The 18,957-nt window shown below is 44.5% G+C and overlaps 1 pseudogene across 1 annotated transcript; it reads right to left on the bottom strand.

Moving 5' to 3' along the window:
* Positions 1-4,571: 4,571 nt before the first annotated feature.
* On the bottom strand, positions 4,572-4,857 carry LOC307067468 (small ubiquitin-related modifier 2-like; annotated as a pseudogene). Its single transcript has one exon. The product of its transcript is annotated as a small ubiquitin-related modifier 2-like (transcript).
* Positions 4,858-18,957: the final 14,100 nt, after the last annotated feature.

Genomic DNA, 18,957 nt, shown 5'->3' with positions numbered 1-18,957 from the left:
CGGGCTGCAGAGGGAGAGAAGTCACGGCCGTCCCCAGCAGGGAGTGTCTCAGGTGTGCACCTGGCAGGAGGTGCACGGTGGGGGAAGGGAGAGCAGGGAGGGAGCTTTGGAGAGATTGGAGCAAGTGGGCTGGGAGGCAGGGAGGGATAAGAGGAGGTACTAGCTGGGAGTGGGGACTGGTCTGGAGGGAGCTGGGCAGAAGGAATTACTAGAAGGAACAGATTCCAAACTGGGAAGTCCGAAGACGGGCCATGTTCGCACTTGCCCCCTCCTTCACCTGTTGGAAATGCCCAACTCTCTTGGGATTATACCTGGCAATCCGGGTATGAACAAAAACAGAGTCCAGTAATGATAACTGACATGAATTGGGTCTCAGGCCATTAAGGAAGTAGCTGGGCGGGGAGACTCGTGGCACTGAGCAAGGCACTGAGGTACAAAGGTACAAGGTACAAAGATCAATCTGATCCAGACAACATCTCTCAATGAGTTTACAGTATAATATTACAGTATATAAAATTACAGTATAATAGCTTACAGTATAATAGAGGCCTCCCCCCCGGGGTCAAGTGGCCACTCTCCCCATCACAGCCTCCCTGCGCCACCATCATCACAGAGCACATGGGCAGTCTGTGGCCCAGGGAGTGTTTTCAGCAAATTGCATGGAACTCAAGAGTTCAATGCCAAGCTCAATGTTATAATAGCAGTCAGAGGGAGGGATGTGGTAGGTTTTAAGAGGGAGAGCAGCATCTAGCTCTGAGAATTGAAAAAGGAACATTCAAGAAAAAGGTGACATTCAGAGCTGGCCTGACCTCTGTTACTGAACAGATGACTTTGTATTCTAGCTTTTGGAGTCTGGCTCTGGGTTCTCACCCTTCCAGGAAAGGGACTTTATTGATCTCTTTGTCCTCAGTTTAGCACTGTGCCGGGCAAGTCAAGAAATGAATGAATAAGAGGCATGGGGTGATGTGTGACTCTGGACAGAGCTCTGGGTGTGATTCACTTCCTGAGGGAAGAGAAGCAGTTTGGAGGATAAAGCTTCAGGCATTAAAAAGGAATGAAGTAGGTCCCGCTGCACCTTTAGAAGGTGAAGTAAATCTGCACCTTTCTACATCAAGGTGCAGAAAGTTTGTACAGTGTATTAGTTTGTGTTTTTAGAAGAGGGGTGGACATTTGTGTGGTTGCGTGCGTGTGTAGAGGTGTGTTTATGTATGTTGGGGGGAGAAGTATGAACAGTGGTGTAAATGTTTAACAATGGGCTTTAGATAGTGGCTTGTAGTGTTTGCCAATTTCTGTGGTTTAATAATCACACTGTGGCTGATTTCAAGCTACAGACAAGATATCACTGAATTCCAGTTATAAAATATCTCCACCATACAGATACAATAGATGAAAATAAGCTCAAGAGCAGAATAATAGGGAAATGTAGTAAAATAATTTGGAAGTGGAGAATTTTGAGTATTTATTACCTGTGTTCCCATTGTATTTAATTTTAAATGTATATAATTTAATTTTTATTACTGGCTGTGTTTAAAAGCTGGCTTTCAAAGTTCCTGAAAATTCAACAATTGACTCTCCTGTGTCAGTACAACCAGATCTCACACACCACTATTATACATGAATATCAATGGCTGTGTGTCCCTTGGTGGCAGGCAAGTGAGTAAGCAAGCCCCTTTCACACACAGTGTCCAAGCTTTCCAGGGGACAGTGGGCTGGGCCAAGTCATTGAGGTACCTGCTTTCAATGGCTGATATGCTGGCTACCAATTTAGGGGTATCCAAGAGGCCCGGCTCTGGGAAATTTTTCTGCTAGTCAGTCCCCCATGCTCAGGAAGGAAGATCCTGCTTGGGGCTAATGGTGTCTTTCTCCTCACCTCAGTCCTTCAAGGGCTCAAGATCTTCACATTTTCCCCTGCGGTCTGAGGGACGCCCCCCCGCCCCAGTTGTAATTACACTCTGGGTAAACTACACTCAGATGCACAAACTCCATCTGCCGGCTCACTCTGTTCTTTTGCACACCGCTGACAGTCCAGTGGCTTCTTGCTGGTATGGGCCAGGTCTGGAACTTGTGGGATGGGTAGGACTCAGACCTGGGTTTTTATCTGGCAATACAGGTGTAAGCCAAGCTATCAGAGCTTGGGTACCGCATCCCAGTAGATATCCGCTGAGCGGGACCAGACAGCTCTCAGGCCAGGAGGCTGGACACCGACACTCTCGGAGCCTAACAATGTCCCTGCCCAGATCCTCCTAGCGCTGTTCTTAGCAAAACGCATCAGTCAACAGGATTGTTTCCACATTCTCTTTCACACACTCTCTTCCCCTGTTTCATTTGGCATCTTCAGGCTAGAAACCTGCCTATCTCAGCTCAGCAAGTACAAACTTGATAGGCCCAGATCAGTGGCTCCCAAAAGTTTTTCTGTCCCAGCACACCTGGGGGAATAGGGCACTCTGCAACTTCTTGGTAACAGCAAGTAGAGATTCTTCTGGGCGTGATGGGGGGCCTGGGTAGTAAAAGGGATGTTATTCACACTAATGTTTATACTGTTACACACAGATGAACACACATAATCACACACATATTTATGTGTTTATATATATATCCATATAAACATATACTACTGGCGTTTATGTGTATATATATATTTTTATATATAAATTTATTTAGTTAGTTTTTGGCTGCGTTGGGTCTTTGTTGCTGCACGCGGGCTTTCTCTGGTTGCGGCGAGCGGGGGCTACTCTTCGCTGCGGTGCGCGGGCGTCTCACTGCCATGGCTTTTCTTGTAGCAGAGCACGGGCTCTAGGCTCACGAGCTTCAGTAGTTGCAGCACGCAGGCTCAGTAGTTGTGGCATGCGGGCTCTACAGCGCAGGCTCAGTAGTTGTGGTGCATGGGCTTAGTTGCTCTGAGCCATGTGGGATCTTCCCGGACCAGGGCTCGAACCCACGTCCCCTGCACCGGCAGGCGGATTCTTAACCGCTGCGCCACCAGGGAAGTACCTTGTGTGTATATTTTTTAATGTAATTGGTACCATAAGAACAAATGACTCTGAAATTTGCTTTCATTCAATGATTTTTTACGTTTTATTATATTTTTTAAATATTTATTTATTTATTTATTGGGTTGCACCGGGTCTTAGTTGCGGCAGGTGGGCTCCTTAGTTGTAGCATGTGAACTCTAGTTGTGGCATGCATGTGGGGTCTAGTTCCCTGACCAGGGATCAAACCCAGGCCCCCTGCATTGGGAGCGCGGAGTCTTAACCACGGTGCCACCAGGGAAGTCCCTTTTTTTTTTCCATTTTAAACAAGAAGTTTATTTAAACAACAAGATGTTTGACTTGAAGAGAAAAACTATCCAGGATGCATTTCTTTTCGAGGAATTTATACCTCCTTAAATACAGATTGCTTTACCTGTAACAGCTACGTGCAAGAGGGTTATAAAATTGTCCTTGGTTTTACAAAGATCAATGAAAAACATTAAAATTCTCCAATAGAACAAGATATGCAAGGATTTTTAAAATAAATTTATTTATTTTATTTATTTATTTTATTTATTTATTTTTGGCTGCATTGGGTCTTCCGTTGCTGTGCGCTGGCTTTCTCTAGTTGCGGCGAGCAGGGGCTACTCTTCGTTGTTGTGCGAGGACTTTTCATTGCAATGGCCTCTCTTGCTGTGGAGCACAGGGTCTAGGCACGCAGGCTTCAGTAATTGTGGCACACGGGCTTCAGTAGTTGTGGCTCATGGGCTCAAGAGCGCAGGCTCAGTAGTTGTGGCACACGGGCCCAGCTACTCCGCGGCATGTGGGATCCTCCCAGACCAGGGCTCAAACCCGTGTCCCCTGCATTGGCAGGCAGATCCTTAACCACTGCGCCACCAGGGAAGCCCTGCAAGGATTTTTTTATCTTGGTATTCTTGTGTTAAACAGTGAGAGCAAAATAACTTACTGAATATGAAGACAAGAGCCGAGTGAGCTGTTGCTAATGGAGCAGGGGGTATTTTCTCATAACCAGTGTTCCCCCATCCCATCTCCATTTGATGCCAATCAAAACATACCACTGGCTATTTAGTTTTTAAAAATGCAACACGTGGGCCTCCCTGGTGGCGCAGTGGTTGAGAGTCCGCCTGCCGATGCAGGGGATACGGGTTCGTGCCCCGGTCTGGGAGGATCCCATATGCCGCGGAGCGGCTGGGCCCGTGAGCCATGGCTGCTGAGCCTGCGCATCCGGAGCCTGTGCTCCGCAACGGGAGAGGCCACAACAGTGAGAGGCCCGCATACCACAAAAAAAAAAAAAAAAAAAAAATGCAACACGTGAGAATTCCCTGGCAGTCCAGTGGTTAAAACCCCAAGTTTCCACTTCCATGGCCCGGGTTCCATCTCTGGTAGGAGCGCTGTGCAGCCAGAAAGCAGGCAAGCAATATGTTTGTGCACATACACTTGTCACACACACCAGGAATGGGGAAGGGGGAAATGAAAGAACAGAGAAAACGATACTGTAGTTGTTAAGATGTGGTGGAACCAAACTGTGGTCTTCTGAGAATGTCTCCTTGGTCTGGAGGAACAAAGTAGCAGGTTCTCTTTTTAGTGGATACCTCCTGTCTGCTGCTGGGACACATCAGTGGTATCTCCAGCCTCCATTTCCAACTGTGTGGGTGTGTCTTTCTCATTGATTGGCTGCCCATCAAATCGGAATCGGATCTGCCTCATGGACAAACCCTGCTGGTCACACAGGCTTCCGTCCGCTTGCTAAGTGGTGTGTGCCTCTTCATCTGAAACTGCGCGGCGGAATCATCCTACCCCGCCCCCTTCCAGTCACGTGATAACCATTCTCAGTCTTGACTCCTTCCTTGGGCTTTTTGTCCGTCATCCGAGCGCCGGAGTCTCCTCAGCTGCCATTTCACAAAAGAGGTACCAGGTCTGCACCAAATGAGCACTCAAGCAACACCAAGAGCCTCAATGATATATTTTTAAGAGCGTTCGATACATCCAGCACATTCCTTTTAATTGCTATACAGCTATGAATATGGATGCAATGAATTTTATTAAGCCATTCCCCTATTGAAAGATATTCAGATTTTTGCAAAATTTTCATTATTATATTTACATAATTTATACTAATATTACATTATACTTACATTCTTTCTTTCATTTATTAAGATGTGTGTAAGGATGTTCACTTCAGGCAATGCTGAAATAAACCTCCTTATGCATGTCCTACTGTTGACAACCACAAGTTTCTCCCCTTACCTAGCATCTGAATTGCTCAATCGTAGGATATGCTTATTTCTGCTTTTAATAAATATGGCCAGATTGCCTTCAAGAGGACCCATATTAATTCACACTTTCATGAAGAGTCGGTAAGTGTAGTACCTTATGTACATACTCTGCCTAATCAACACTTGCTATCATACAATTTTAAAACTTCAAGGAAAAGGTATCCTTGTTTTTTTCATTGTTTTTAAAGTTGCATTTCCCTGATTAATATTGCAGCTGAGCGTGTTTCATGTATTTATTAGCCATTTGTATTTCCTATTCTGTTAATTGCCTATTTCTGTACCTTTTTCCATTTTAAAATTTTGTCCTTTTCATGTTCCCGTAAATACTTCAGTAGTCTAATCTTTCTTCCAGGTAATCTAAATGATTTCCATGGTTAAACGGATCCCTGAAGCCTACCTATCAACCGTATTACTTTAGTCCCTCAAACAGTCAATATCACTGGATTGTGTTATGCCTTTGACTGAAGGTTGTTACAACAACAAAGCCATCTGGAAATGGTCATGTGTTTGCTGTAAAAATATTGAGACAACATCCACTCCTAGATAAAGTTTTTTTTTTTTTTTGCGGTTCGCGGGCCTCTCACTGTTATGGCTTCTCCCGTTGCGGAGCACAGGCTCCGGATGCGCAGGCTCAGCGGCCATGGCTCACGGGCCCAGCCGCTCCGCGGCATGTGCGATCTTCCCGAACTGGGGCACGAACCCGTATCCGCTGCATCGGCAGGCGGACTCTCAACCACTGCCACGAGGGAAGCCCTACCTTAATTTTTAATGTAAAAGAGTCCTCAATGCCTCGTGCCAAAAATAAACATCCTAAATTGGATAGTTTAAAAAAATAAAAATAGAAGCAATTTTTATTACTCTAATTTTTATACATGTAGTTCTAGATGTATCATGCTTGAAGTGTGATACCAATTCTTTTTTATTTATTTATTTATTTTTGGCTGCATTGGGTCTTAGTTGCTGCGCGTGGGCTTTCTCTAGTTGCGGTGGGGGGGCGGGGGCTGCTCTTCATTGTGGTGCACGCGCTTCTCATTGCAGTGGTTTCTCTTGTGGAGCACAGGCTCTAGGTGCGCGGGGTGAGAGCGCAGGCTCAGTAGTTGTGGCGCTTGGGCTTAGTTGCTCTGCGGCACGTGGGATCTTCCCAGGCCAGGGCACGAACCCACGTCCCTTGCATTGGCAGGTGGATTCTTAACTGCTGTGCCACCAGGGAAGTCCCAATACCAATTCTTTACACTGGGAATTAAGTGGTTATTGAATGCAAAAATTGTAATTATTTTTTTTTTTTTTTTTTTTTTGTGGTATGCGGGCCTCTCACTGTTGTGGCCTCTCCCGTTGCGGAGCACAGGCTCCGGATGCGCAGGCTCAGCAGCCATGGCTCACGGGCCCAGCCGCTCCGCGGCATATGGGATCCTCCCAGACCGGGGCACGAACCCGTATCCCCTGCATCGGCAGGCGGACTCTCAACCACTGCGCCACCAGGGAGGCCCTGTAATTATTTTTATAAAAATATTTAATGGCTTAAATTTTTAAAAATTAAAGTAACTACAAAAGGGACTTCCCTGGTGGTCCAGGGGTTAAGACTCCATGCTCCCAGTGAAGGGGGCCCAGGTTCAATCCCTGGTTGGGGCACTAAGATACCACATGCCTCAGGGCATGGCCAAAAAAGAAACCTTTTTTTAAAAAAGGGGGGATAATAAAATAACTACAAAAATCACAGCTTTACAATATTTTGGATTTTGCCTTTTTAAAGATATATTTGTCAAGGTAAGAGGATAGAACATTTATTTTAACAATTTGTTAAAATAGCTTTTAAATATTTAAATATATAAACATAGCTAAAATGTAAATTAAATATTTAGACAAATATTTAATTTGTCCCAGGCCTGGTTCCAAAAAAAAATGTCTGTCTTCCTGGTGAATTTCTTGCATTCTTGAGACAGGGAGATACAGGTGTGTGCTTTCATGGCAACTGTAGCATCCTAAAACATCCCCCAGCAGGGACTGTTGTGATGTGCTGTGGCTACCATCGGTAGGTTCCAGGAAAATCCTCTTCCCGGAAAGAAAAAAGATAAATTTGACTTGACTGAAATTAAAACCTGCTAATCAAAAGACACTATTAAGAGAGTGAAGAGGGCTTCCCTAGTGGTGCAGTGATTGAGAGTCCGCCTGCCGATGCAGAGGACACGGGTTCATGCCCCGGTCCAGGAGGATCCCACGTGCCGCGGGGTGGCTGGGCCCCTGGGCCTGCACGTCCGAAGCCTGTGCTCTGCAAAGGGAGAGGCCGCAGCAGTGAGAGGCCCGCGTACTGCAAAAAAAAAAAAAAAAAAAAGAGAGAGTGAAGAAACTTCCCTGGTGGCACAGTGGTTAAGACTCTGCACTCCCAATGTAGGGGTCCCGGGTTTGATCCCTGGTCGGGGAACTAGATCCCGCATGTATGCCGCAACGAAGGAGCCCGCCTACCACAACTAAGACCCAGTACAACCAAATAAATAAATATACTTTTTTAAATTAGCAAAATTTAAAAAAAAAGAAAGTGAAAAGACAAGTCACAGACTGGAAGAAAATATCTGCAGTACAAATATTTGATAAAGGATCCATATATATAATTATCATATATATATCCATAATGGGTCCATATATATATATATAAGTATGTATAAATATGTAATTCTTATAAATCAATAAGATAAAGACAGTTGTTTTTTTCTAAATGGGCAAAATACTTGAAGCACTTAGAAAAGAAGATATTCAAATGGCTAGTGAGCATGTAAAAAAATACGTTCAACATCATTAACCATTAGGGAAGTGCAAATTAAAAGCAAAAGGAAACATTATTATACACTTCCTAGAATGGCTAAATTTAAACGACTAATAATACCACTTGTTAGCTAAGGTGTGAAGCAACTGGAACTCTCTCATACACTGCTGGTGGGAGTGTAAAATAGCACAAGCACTTTGGAAAGCTGTTTGGCAGTTCCTAATAAATGTAAATGTACACTTACCCTACGACCCAGCAATTCCATTCCTAGTCATATACCCAAGACCAAAAAAGGTTTGTAAAGGAATTTTACTTATATTAGGCCCAAACTGGAAACAACCCAAATGTCCATCAACTGAAGAATGGACCAACAAATTGTGGTATATTCATACAGTGGAGTACTTCTCAGCAATGAAAAACATACTGCTGATATATAGTGACATGGATGAATCTCGAAAACATGTTTAGCAAAAGAAGCCACACGCAATAGATACTGCAAAACAGTATACATATACTGTAATAACAGGCAAAACTAATTTCTGGTGATAGAAACCAGAGTAGTGATTTCAGTAAAAACTGGAAGAAGGCACCAGGGAACTTTCTGGAGTGATGGAAATGCCCTATATCTTGATCTAGGTGATGATCACACAAGTGTATACATTTGTAAAAAATAATTGATTCCGTTAAGATTTGTGCATTTTCCTTAATGTAAACAATATCTCAAAATAAAATGCCTTTTAAAAAGTGAGGTATATTTCATATGTACTGTTATGGAACAATGCTCAAGATATGGTGCTAAATAAATAAAACCAGGTGCAGAACAATGTTTTGATTTCTTTTTCTAGAAAAGGATTATGCATATGCATGTATATCTGTGTAAGAATGAAATATCTCTAGAAGGACCATATCAGAAGTTGCCTCTGAGATCAGAAAAAAATTTTAGTCAGGAAGTTTTATTTATCTGTGTTTTCCTTTTATACCTTTTGAATTTTGTATTATGCTCATGTATTATCCATTTAAATATTTTTAACATTTTAATTATGTTAAGTGCAAAAGCAGAACATAAAATTATATATACAGTGAGACTAAAAATGCATTTAAAAAAAGGAAATGAAATATCAAATGTAAAAGTGCTTGTTGGAATTGCAGTTATTTAAAAATCTTCCTTCTACTTTACTGTATTTTCTACATTTTCCATAAATGTTTTACCTTTGTAATCTGAAAAGATAATTGTTTTATTCTTTTTAAAATTTATTTATTTATTTTTGGCTGCCTTCCATCTTCATTGCAGTGGCTTCTCTTGTTGTGGAGCACGGGCTCCAGTAGTTGTGGCTCGCGGGCTCAGTAGTTGTGGCTCATGGGCTCTAAAGCACAGGCTCTGTAGTTGTGGCACACTGGCCTTGGTTGCTCTGCGGCACGTGTGCTTTTCCTGGACCAGGGATCGCACCTGTGTCCCCTGCATTGGCAGGCAGATTCTTAACCACTGTGCCACCAGGGAAGTCCCAAGATAGTTATTTTATTTTATTTTATTTTATTTATTTATTTTTTTTTCCAGTACACGGGCCTCTCACTGTTGTGGCCTCTCCCATCGCGGAGCACGGGCTCTGGACGCGCAGGCCCAGCGGCCACGGCTCACGGGCCCAGCCGCTCCGCGGCACGCGGGATCCCCCCGGACCGGGGCACGAACCCGCGTCCCCTGCACCGGCAGGCGGACCCTCAACCACTGCACCACCAGGGAAGCCCCCCAAGATAGTTATTTTAAAAACAGAAAGTGAAAACACTCAAGAAAAGGATAAAAGATGAATGCTGCTTTTTTTTGTTGTTCAAAAAAAGTAAGTGGCCTGGGAGGGATACATTAGGAGTTTGGGATTAACAGATATACACTACTATGTATAAAATAGATAAACAAGGACCTACTGTATAGCACAGGGAACTATATTCAATATCTTGTAATAACCTATAAGGGAAAAGAATCTGAAAAAGAATATATATATGTATATATTATATATAACTGATCACTTTGCTGTACACCTGAAACTAACACAACATTGTAAATCAACTATACTTCAATTTTATTTTATTTTATTTTTTTTTATTTATTTATTTATTTTTTTTGCTATATGCGGGCCTCTCAGTGTTGTGGCCTCTCCTGTTGTGGAGCACGGGCTCTGGACGCGCAGGCTCAGCGGCCATGGCTCACGGGCCCAGCCGCTCCACGGCATGTGGGATCTTCCCAGACCAGGGCACGAACCCGTGTCCCCTGCATCGGCAGGCGGACTCCCAACCACTGCGCCACCAGGGAAGCCCTATACTTCAATTTTAAAAAAAACAAAACAAAACTAAGCAGTCAGATTTCCCCATCAGACCCTGGGGAATGCCAGGCCCAGAGCGGGGGCCTGGACTGGAGCGATTGGGTAGGGGCAAGCTGTCACCCTGCACAAAGTGGTGGCTTGCCTGGCAAAACCAGGGCTCCCAAGGCGAAGTAGGGACTTGTGGCAGATCTCACTTATTTTATTTTATTTTTTTGCGGTATGTGGGCCTCTCACTGTTGTGGCCTCTCCCGTTGCGGAGCACAGGCTCCGGATGCACAGGCTCAGCGGCCATGGCTCACGGGCCCAGCCGCTCCGTGGCTATGTGGGATCTTCCCAGACCGGGGCACGAACCCGTGTCCCCTGCATCGGCAGGCGGACTCTCATCCACTGCGCCACCAGGGAAGCCCAGATCTCACTTATCCTGAGTGGTGAGGACACAGAACAAGGCCCATTCTATCCCAGCTGTGAGCAGCCTAGCACGGATACAGGAAACTGTCTGAACACAGCCTTGAGAGTGAATATGAATACTTTCCATGTTGACTCCTCAAAGCATTATTGTCCCTACTCCATTGTCTATATATTTACAGGCTCATAAGAAACTTGGGAGAATATCTTTAAAGCCCCTAATCCTGGATTTCAGCCCTCTTTTCTTAACCCTTGGCCTCATTGTACTTTCTGGGGTACACTCTGCCCCAGTTCAGCCCTCAGCTAGGATGCCACAGCTGAAGCCACACTAACCCCACCTCCAGCAGAGCCCTGGACTCCCCCAGCTTCAGAAGCCACCTTGTGGAAGCTTGAGAGTCTGTTCTCAAAGACGTCATGGGATGCCATCTTTGGGATGTCACGTGCAGTGGATTTATATTAAAAGAAACTAGTCACACCGGGGCAGGGAGATTACATATTGTCTCCGTTTTCTCTGTTATCATTAAATATATATATATATAGAATATGATGCTCTAAAGGGTCTCTGAACACAAAATTAGAATGTTGTTTCTTCCTCCTAAGTTCTCCTGTGCCCTCTAAGGGGGTTCAGGGAACATGTCTGTTAAGGCACTAGCCACACATAAAGATAAGCAAGTCCCAAAGAATTCACAGCCCAACCAAGGGGAAGAGAGAGGGAAGATGGGAGAGACTGAGCCGCAGAACACAATTTCTTATAATTCCAGTGAGTCATGACAAAAGCAGTAAGGGAGATGGTCCTTTTACGTTCCTTGAGGAATGAACAAGTGGAGGATTTCATTTGGGCTGGTAAGATTTTTTTCAAGCTGAGAAAGAAAGTGGAGGGAGCTGCAAAGAAGAACCTGGGAGTGGAGTAGGGAGAGTGGGAATAGGAGGGCAGTCACTCCTTGTCCCGCACACCGGACAGAGAAACTGTCATTCACTTTCAAAGGATATAATCATCACCCTTTAGTAGCTTTCTACAGTAGCTTTTGAAAACTTAATTTGGTACCCTCTAGCCAGTACAGAACCCTTGTAAGAAGGAAATAGATGGGAAAGCTGAGGTCCAGAGCTGCTAAAGTCATTTGATGTTAAGTCAATTTGATACTAAGTCACTCCAGCCTTAAGAGAGGGACACCCTTATCTCATAGGAGCTGAAGGGGAATTTGGTTCATACTTCAAAATGGAGAATCATTAATGTTTCTTCTGACAATATACAATAATTATAAACGATTTTTTCAAGCAATACAAAAAAACAGGACTTCATAAGTGTACTCCCAGGAGATAAATGTCATCAACAGATCTTTTCGGATTTGGGCTAAGCAGGTTCTTGACTATATGCAACCGAAAGGGACACTGGGTACCTTACATAGAAAAGGAACTTATTAGGAGGACGTTATATAGTTCACAGCACCAGAGGGAAAGGAAACTCAGAAAGATGGGCAAGAATGAAGGGGAACCAGGCAACCAGGAACCCAGCCAAGGTCAGGGTCCTGGACAGTCTAGTTAGGGTGACACTTCTGCTGCCAGAGGACATGGCACGGCTGCCATCACTGCCCCTGAGACTCTGGATGGCACAGCCACCACCGGCAGCCATCTAAGTTCTAAAACGTTCCTGCTTCTGGATTCTAAATCCAATTGGCCAAGTTAAGGATACATATTTTCACTCTGGCTGCCAAAAGCCTGGAGAGTGAGCGTGTCTACCTTGGGGCACAGCTCTGCTGTCACCCAGTCCCATGCAATGTTGAGTCTCTCAAGAGACGGAGTCAATCAGATGGCCGAGGACGAATAAATGGCAAATATTCATTACATGTGTATTCATTCAGCTTTTCTGTTTGTGTATAAGTTGGATTATGTTATACACACTAATTGGCAAGTAGATTTTTGTTTTGGTTTTGGTTTCTTTAGGACAGTGTATCTTTTCATGCCAATACAATAAATTCCCCCCTATATTCCTGCACGGTATTTATTGTATAGATATTGTCAGTATTTATTTAATCAAGTTTCACTCAATGGACATTTATTTTTATTCTTTACTATTAAAAACCACACGGCTGAGAACATCCTTGACCAATTGGCACTCGTCCTAGTAGTCCCTTAGGATAAATTTCCAAAAGTGCAATTGCTGAGCAAACGGCATATAAAATTTTATGTCGCCAGATTGACCTGAAGAAACATTATCCTTTTACACCTTCACTAAAACTTATGAGAAAGTCCAAAAGGGATTGTCTCTTTCACTGATCTGATTCTAATCTACACGTTAAAAGGAACCATGCCCCAAGTAGCGTTTAAAGTAGGAGAGGGAAATGGAAGCGGAACTTTCTGTGCAGATTTCTCGGTGGCTCTAGCTACGTGGAACGCCAAGGAATCAGGTGGGGCGCACTTCCTAGCGGCGATTCGCGCTTGGGGCACCTGGGCCTTGAACGGCTGTCCCTCGACGTGCCAGTCAGCTTCCCTCCCCGCCAAAATAACCTACCCGGGGTAGTCGCTGTGTAAATAAATAAATAAACAATACGAAGCCCAGGATGCGAGCGCCGAGCCTCCTGCTCGGGGTCTATGGGTCGGAGCCGGCCTTCTCCGGCCCAACATCGCGTGCCTAGCCCCGCTAAGGCCGACCCCGCCAGCCTGCCGCCCCCCGCGGGCTTCCCCAAACCCGGTGAGGACCCCTGGAGGAGAGCAGGGAGAGAGGCAGCAAGAAATGACACCCTGGGACCGGGATCGTATAGGACGCCGGGGACGCTGAAGCCCTCGTTGCTCCGTTCCTGCCTGCCAGTTCGGCTTGGGGACCAGAGCCCAGGACCCAGAGCCGGTAAACCTGGCATCCACTGCCGTTTTCGAAAGGCAGCCCGGCGCGCCAGCTATGTGGCTTCAGGAGGCTCCCGGCCGCCCAAAGCAGCGAGCGGGTCCCATGGTGTAATGGTTAGCACTCTGGACTTTGAATCCAGCGATCCGAGTTCAAATCTCGGTGGGACCTCTCGAGACCTTTTGGTTCTACAATTCCTGTTTTGGAGGCCCCTGGCGGCAGTGGCCATCTCAGGCTGTGCCGGCGTCCCACCCCGTGACCTACCTGACCGAGATTTAGGGTCCCTCCCTCTTTCTCAAGATGCTTTCATTTCACAGCCTGCCTGAAGGTCGCGGTGCGCATGCGCGAGACTCGGGGCGGAAAAGTAAGTGTCTGTGGGAGCTGGAGCGTGACTTTAGCTTTGCCGGGGACGCCCGAAGGTGCCCGAGGGATCCCGAGGATTCCGCTTTGGGCGGGGAACAGTGGCAGCCTTCTGGTCTAGGAAACGCCACCACCACCCCCACCCCCGCCCCGCAAGCTGCCGGGAATGCTTCTCCCCATTGGCTAACATGCAGAAGGGCCAAACACTTCTGCTCTGGAAACCGCGAACGAAATGGCCCAACGGAGCCGAGGGGAGCGGGAGGGAATAACCGACTGCGGAGGAGGGCGTGTGTTTGGGGGGTCCGTCCGCCCGGAAGTCGGCCAGATACTGAAGTGTGTCTGTCTGGGTTGTCCGCTACTCGGGCAGTAGACTGCGAGGTTGTCTTTCAGTCGGAAAAAAAAAATCCCTTAGTCAAGGAATCCACTCTTCAATCCGTTTCAGCCGCTCAGGGTATCTCTGGCGGCGGTTTCTCGCCGTATCGATGGGCTATTTCTCCCGAGCAGACGATAGGAATCTCTATGGGGTTCACCCGCAGGGCTGAGCGAATCTCTTTTGGCGAATTTGTCCAGGGTCGCTGATTTGGGTGCTGACCAAGCGCACGTGATTTGCAGGAAAGGCTCTACCTCTGGGGGTAGCGGGAAAGAGACGTACACGGAGTATTGTCTTCTTTGGATTGGTGTCTGGGTTTTGAGAGCTGTCTGTCTCTCGGGGACAAGTGACGAGGGAGCCCGCTCACGCATGTGTGATCCCCCTACAGGGTGACTGGCACTGTGGTTATACGGCCCCGCGCCTTAGGAGGATGCCATGGAAACAGAATCCTCGCTCTGCTCTCCCCATCTCTCTCCTGAGCACCCTTCCTCCCCACCCCACCCCACACACTCCTTAAACATTTGAATGAATTTGTGTGTATGAGCGATCCCAGCTTCAAAAATACCTAAACATGAGACGTGGGAGGACTTGCACTAACAGATATTAAAGCTTATTATCAACTATTAACTATAGGAGTTAAGACAGTGTGGTACTGGTGAAAAGAAAGACAAACATACCAATGGAACAGAATAGAGAGCCCAGATAGAGCTGCACACATACTTGGACCAGTGATTTATGACAAATATAGCACAACAGAACAGTGGGGAAAAGGACCTTTTTTTCAATAAATTATTCTGGGACAATTGAGTGTCCATATGGAAAAATATGAGATCAAATTCCTCCCAGTTTACACTAACACAGCAATACATTGAATGTGAATTATAGACCTTTATGTGAAAAAAAGAGCAATAAAGCTTTGGAAGACAACATAGAATATCTTCATGACCTCAGGGTAGGGAAAGTCTTCTTAAGCAGGACATAAAAGGTTCTAAAAGTTTGATATATGTCACCATATTAATATGATATTCTATGTTTTTCTTATCAGAAGACCCCAATAAGGAAGTGAAAAGTAAGCCATAGAACAGGAAAAGATATTTGTAATGCATAACTGACAACTTATATCCAGAGTATGTTAAAAGCTCCTAAAATTCAGTAAGAAAAAAGACAAACAACCTAATGGAAAATAACAAAAGACTGGGACTGGCACTTCATAAAAAAAAAGGAAATCCAAAATAACCAGTACACATGAAAAGATGCAACACATCAGTCATCAGGAAAATGCAAATTAAAAGCTAAATGAGATGCCATTGAGGTACCACTCACCAGAATGACAATGCTGAATGTTATCGAGAATATGGAATAATGTGAATTCTCAAAGGAGCGTAAATTGGTGGAAAGCAGTTTGATATCTACTAAAGTTGAAGATATCATACCCTATGATCTAGCAATTTCACTCTTGTACATATACCCACAGAAATGTGTGCTTTTGTGCACTTAGAGACATGTGTAAGAGTTTTGGGCAACATAATAGCCAAAAATTGGAACTCAAATGTCCACCTACAGTAGAATGGATAAATAATTTGCAGTAAGGCCACACAATGGAATATTACACAGCAACAAAACAAATGGACAACTACATGTAACGAAATGGGTGAATTTTTTTTTTTAAGTATTGAACAGAAGAAGGTAGATACAAAAGGATAAATGATAAATTATTCCATTTGTATAAAGTTTCTTGGGACTTCCCTGGTGGCGCAGTGGTTAAGAATCTGCCTGCCAATGCAGGGGTCACAGCTTTGAGCCCTGGTCCGGGAAGGTCCCATATCCCACATGCCGCAGAGAGCCACAACTACTGAGCCTGCGCTCTAGAGCCCGTGAGCCACAACTGCTGAAGCCCGCGCACCTAGAGCCCGTTCTCCGCAACAAGAGAAGCCACCACAATGAGAAGCCCACGCACCACAACAAAGAGTAGCCCCCTTCTCGCTGCAACTAGACAAAGCCCGCACTTAGCAATGAAGACCCAACGCAACCAAAAACAAAATAAATAAATAAATTTTAAAAAATAAAAAATAAAGTTTCTAAACAGGCAAAACTAACGACTGTATATTGTCTAGAGCTGCAAACTTAGATGGTAAAATTATCCAGCAAAGCAAAGGAGTAATTCACATATAAGTGAGGATATGGAATACTTTGGGGAAGAGAGAGGGCCATGATTAGAAAGGGGCCAGCAACAGTCTTCCAGGGGTACTGGTACTATTGTATTTCTTGTCCTTGGGTGGAGGTTACATTGATTGTTCACTTTACAAAATTTTGTTAAAGTGTGCATTATGTTGTATGCACTATTCTGAATGTCAATTTAAAAAGTCAAAAAGTGATAAACAACAAGGTCCTACTGTATAGCCCAGGGAACTATATTTAATATCCTGTGATAAACCATAATGGAAAAGAATATGAAAAAGAATGTATATATATGTGTAACTGAATCGCTTTGCTATACAGCAGAAATTAACACAATATTGTAAATCAACTATACTTCAATAAGTTAAAAAAACAAAACAGGGCTTTCCTCGTGGCGCAGTGGTTGAGAGTCTGCCTGCCAATGCAGGGGACACGGGTTCATGCCCCGGTCCGGGAGGATCCCACATGCCGTGGAGCGGCTGGGCCCGTGAGCCATGGCCGCTGAGCCTGCGCGTCCGGAGCCTGTGCTGTGCAACGGGAAAGGCCACAACAGTGAGAGGCCCGCGTACCGCAAAACAAACAAAAAAACAAAAAAACAAACAAAAGTCAAAAAGTACCTGCCTAGAGACATGTTTCTGCCATGGTCACAGATGAGAAATCTGAGATCAAAAGTTGTCCACAGAGAGGGAGTCAGGATAAAGATCCTCTCTCCATTCTGAGCCAGCCGAACCACATTCAGAGGATCAGGTTCAGTTCTAGGGATCACACAAAGACACTGATAAATTTCATCCTGCCACTAACTGGGTGGGTGCATTTGGGTAAGCAATATAAAAGTTCTGAAATTGTAACTATGTGAGGTGATGGATGTGTTAACTAAACTTACTGTGGTAATCATTTGGCAATGTATACGTGTATATCAAATCATTATGTTGTACACCTAAAACTTATACAATGTTATGTGTCAATTACATCTCAATAAAGCTGGAAAAAAAAATTCTGTGCCTCATCTGTAAAATGACAATAATGCGTGGCATTATTTTGCGTGGCAGTGCTGTAAGACTTAATAAAATAGTAAGCAAAAAGTCCTTTTCTCTGTGTCCCATCCATGATAGGCTCAATAATGTTAACTGCTAGAAAGATAACCAGAATAATAAAGACTATGGAAAGTCAGATTCTTGAGAAAAAAACAAATGCTTATATGGGAAGGAAAATAAACCTTATAGAGCACTTGTTAGCTGTCAATTTATTTGCCTAGTTGTTCCTAGTCTTGGTTGCAACAGAGGCAGAGACTCGTGAGTCTCTGGAAGTTAGAGGGGCAAATGGGAAGAACTTTCTAACAGTCTGAGCTGTCCATCAATGGAACAGTCTTGAGAAATTTTGAGCTTCTGGTGCCTGGAAGTCTGGAGTCAGGGAGGTCAAAGGTCTTTGTCACATGGGGTGTAGAAAGATTTCTGCACTGAGATTGAGGATGAGCTCCACAAAAGTTGCCCTGCCTTCTGCCCTGAGCTTTGATTTTTTTTTTAATTTTTGAATTTTATTTTATTTATTTTTTTATACAGCAGGTCCTTATTAGTCATCAATTTTATACACATCAGTGTATACATGTCAATCCCAATCTCCCAATTCATCACACCACCATCCCCACCCCCCTGCCACTTTCCCCCCTTGGTGTCCATACGTTTGTTCTCTACATCTGTGTCCCAATTTCTGCCCTGCAAACCGGTTCATCTGTACCATTTTTCTAGGTTCCACATATATGTGGTAATATACAATATTTTCTCTTTCTGACTTACTTCACTCTGTATGACAGTCTCTAGATCCATCCACGTCTCTACAAATGACCCAATTTCGTTCCTTTTTTATGGCTGAGTAATATTCCATTGTATATATGTACCACATCTTCTTTATCCATTCATCTGTCGATGGGCATTTAGGTTGCTTCCATGACCTGGCTATTGTAAATAGTGCTGCAGTGAACATTGGGGTGCATGTGTCTTTTTGAATTATGGTTTTCTCTGAGCTTTGATTCTGCTGGGAATCCTCACGCCCACTCGGGACTTACTCCCCAGGACCTTTCTCATCCTGTCTCCAGTGGCTTTCGCCATTTTTTGCTTGTTTGTTTGTACAAAGATCCTCAGTAAGATATCTGTTTTACACCACAAACCAGTTCACACACACACAAAACTGAAATAAAAGTTTGAGAAACAATATTCACCTTTATTCTATGTAAATTGCACTCTGATATTTTCTATGTTTTTATTTTTTTAAAGTTGGTCTCGGGACTTCCCTGGTGGTCCAGTGGGTAAGACTTCACGCTCCCAATGCACGGGGCCCAGGTTTGATCCCTGTTCGGGAACTAGATCCTGCATGCATGCCACAACTAAGAGTTTGCGCGCCGCAACTAAAGATCCCATGAGCCGCGACGAAGATCCCGTGTGCTGCAACTAAGGCCTGGCGCAGCCAAAATAAATA

Source organism: Hyperoodon ampullatus (assembly GCF_949752795.1).
Source record: "Hyperoodon ampullatus genome assembly, chromosome: 19".
In the NCBI taxonomy this organism is placed as follows: domain Eukaryota; kingdom Metazoa; phylum Chordata; class Mammalia; order Artiodactyla; family Ziphiidae; genus Hyperoodon; species Hyperoodon ampullatus.
The sequence above is the reverse complement of the archived record's forward strand: the minus strand, read 5'-3'. Positions and strand labels throughout refer to the sequence as shown.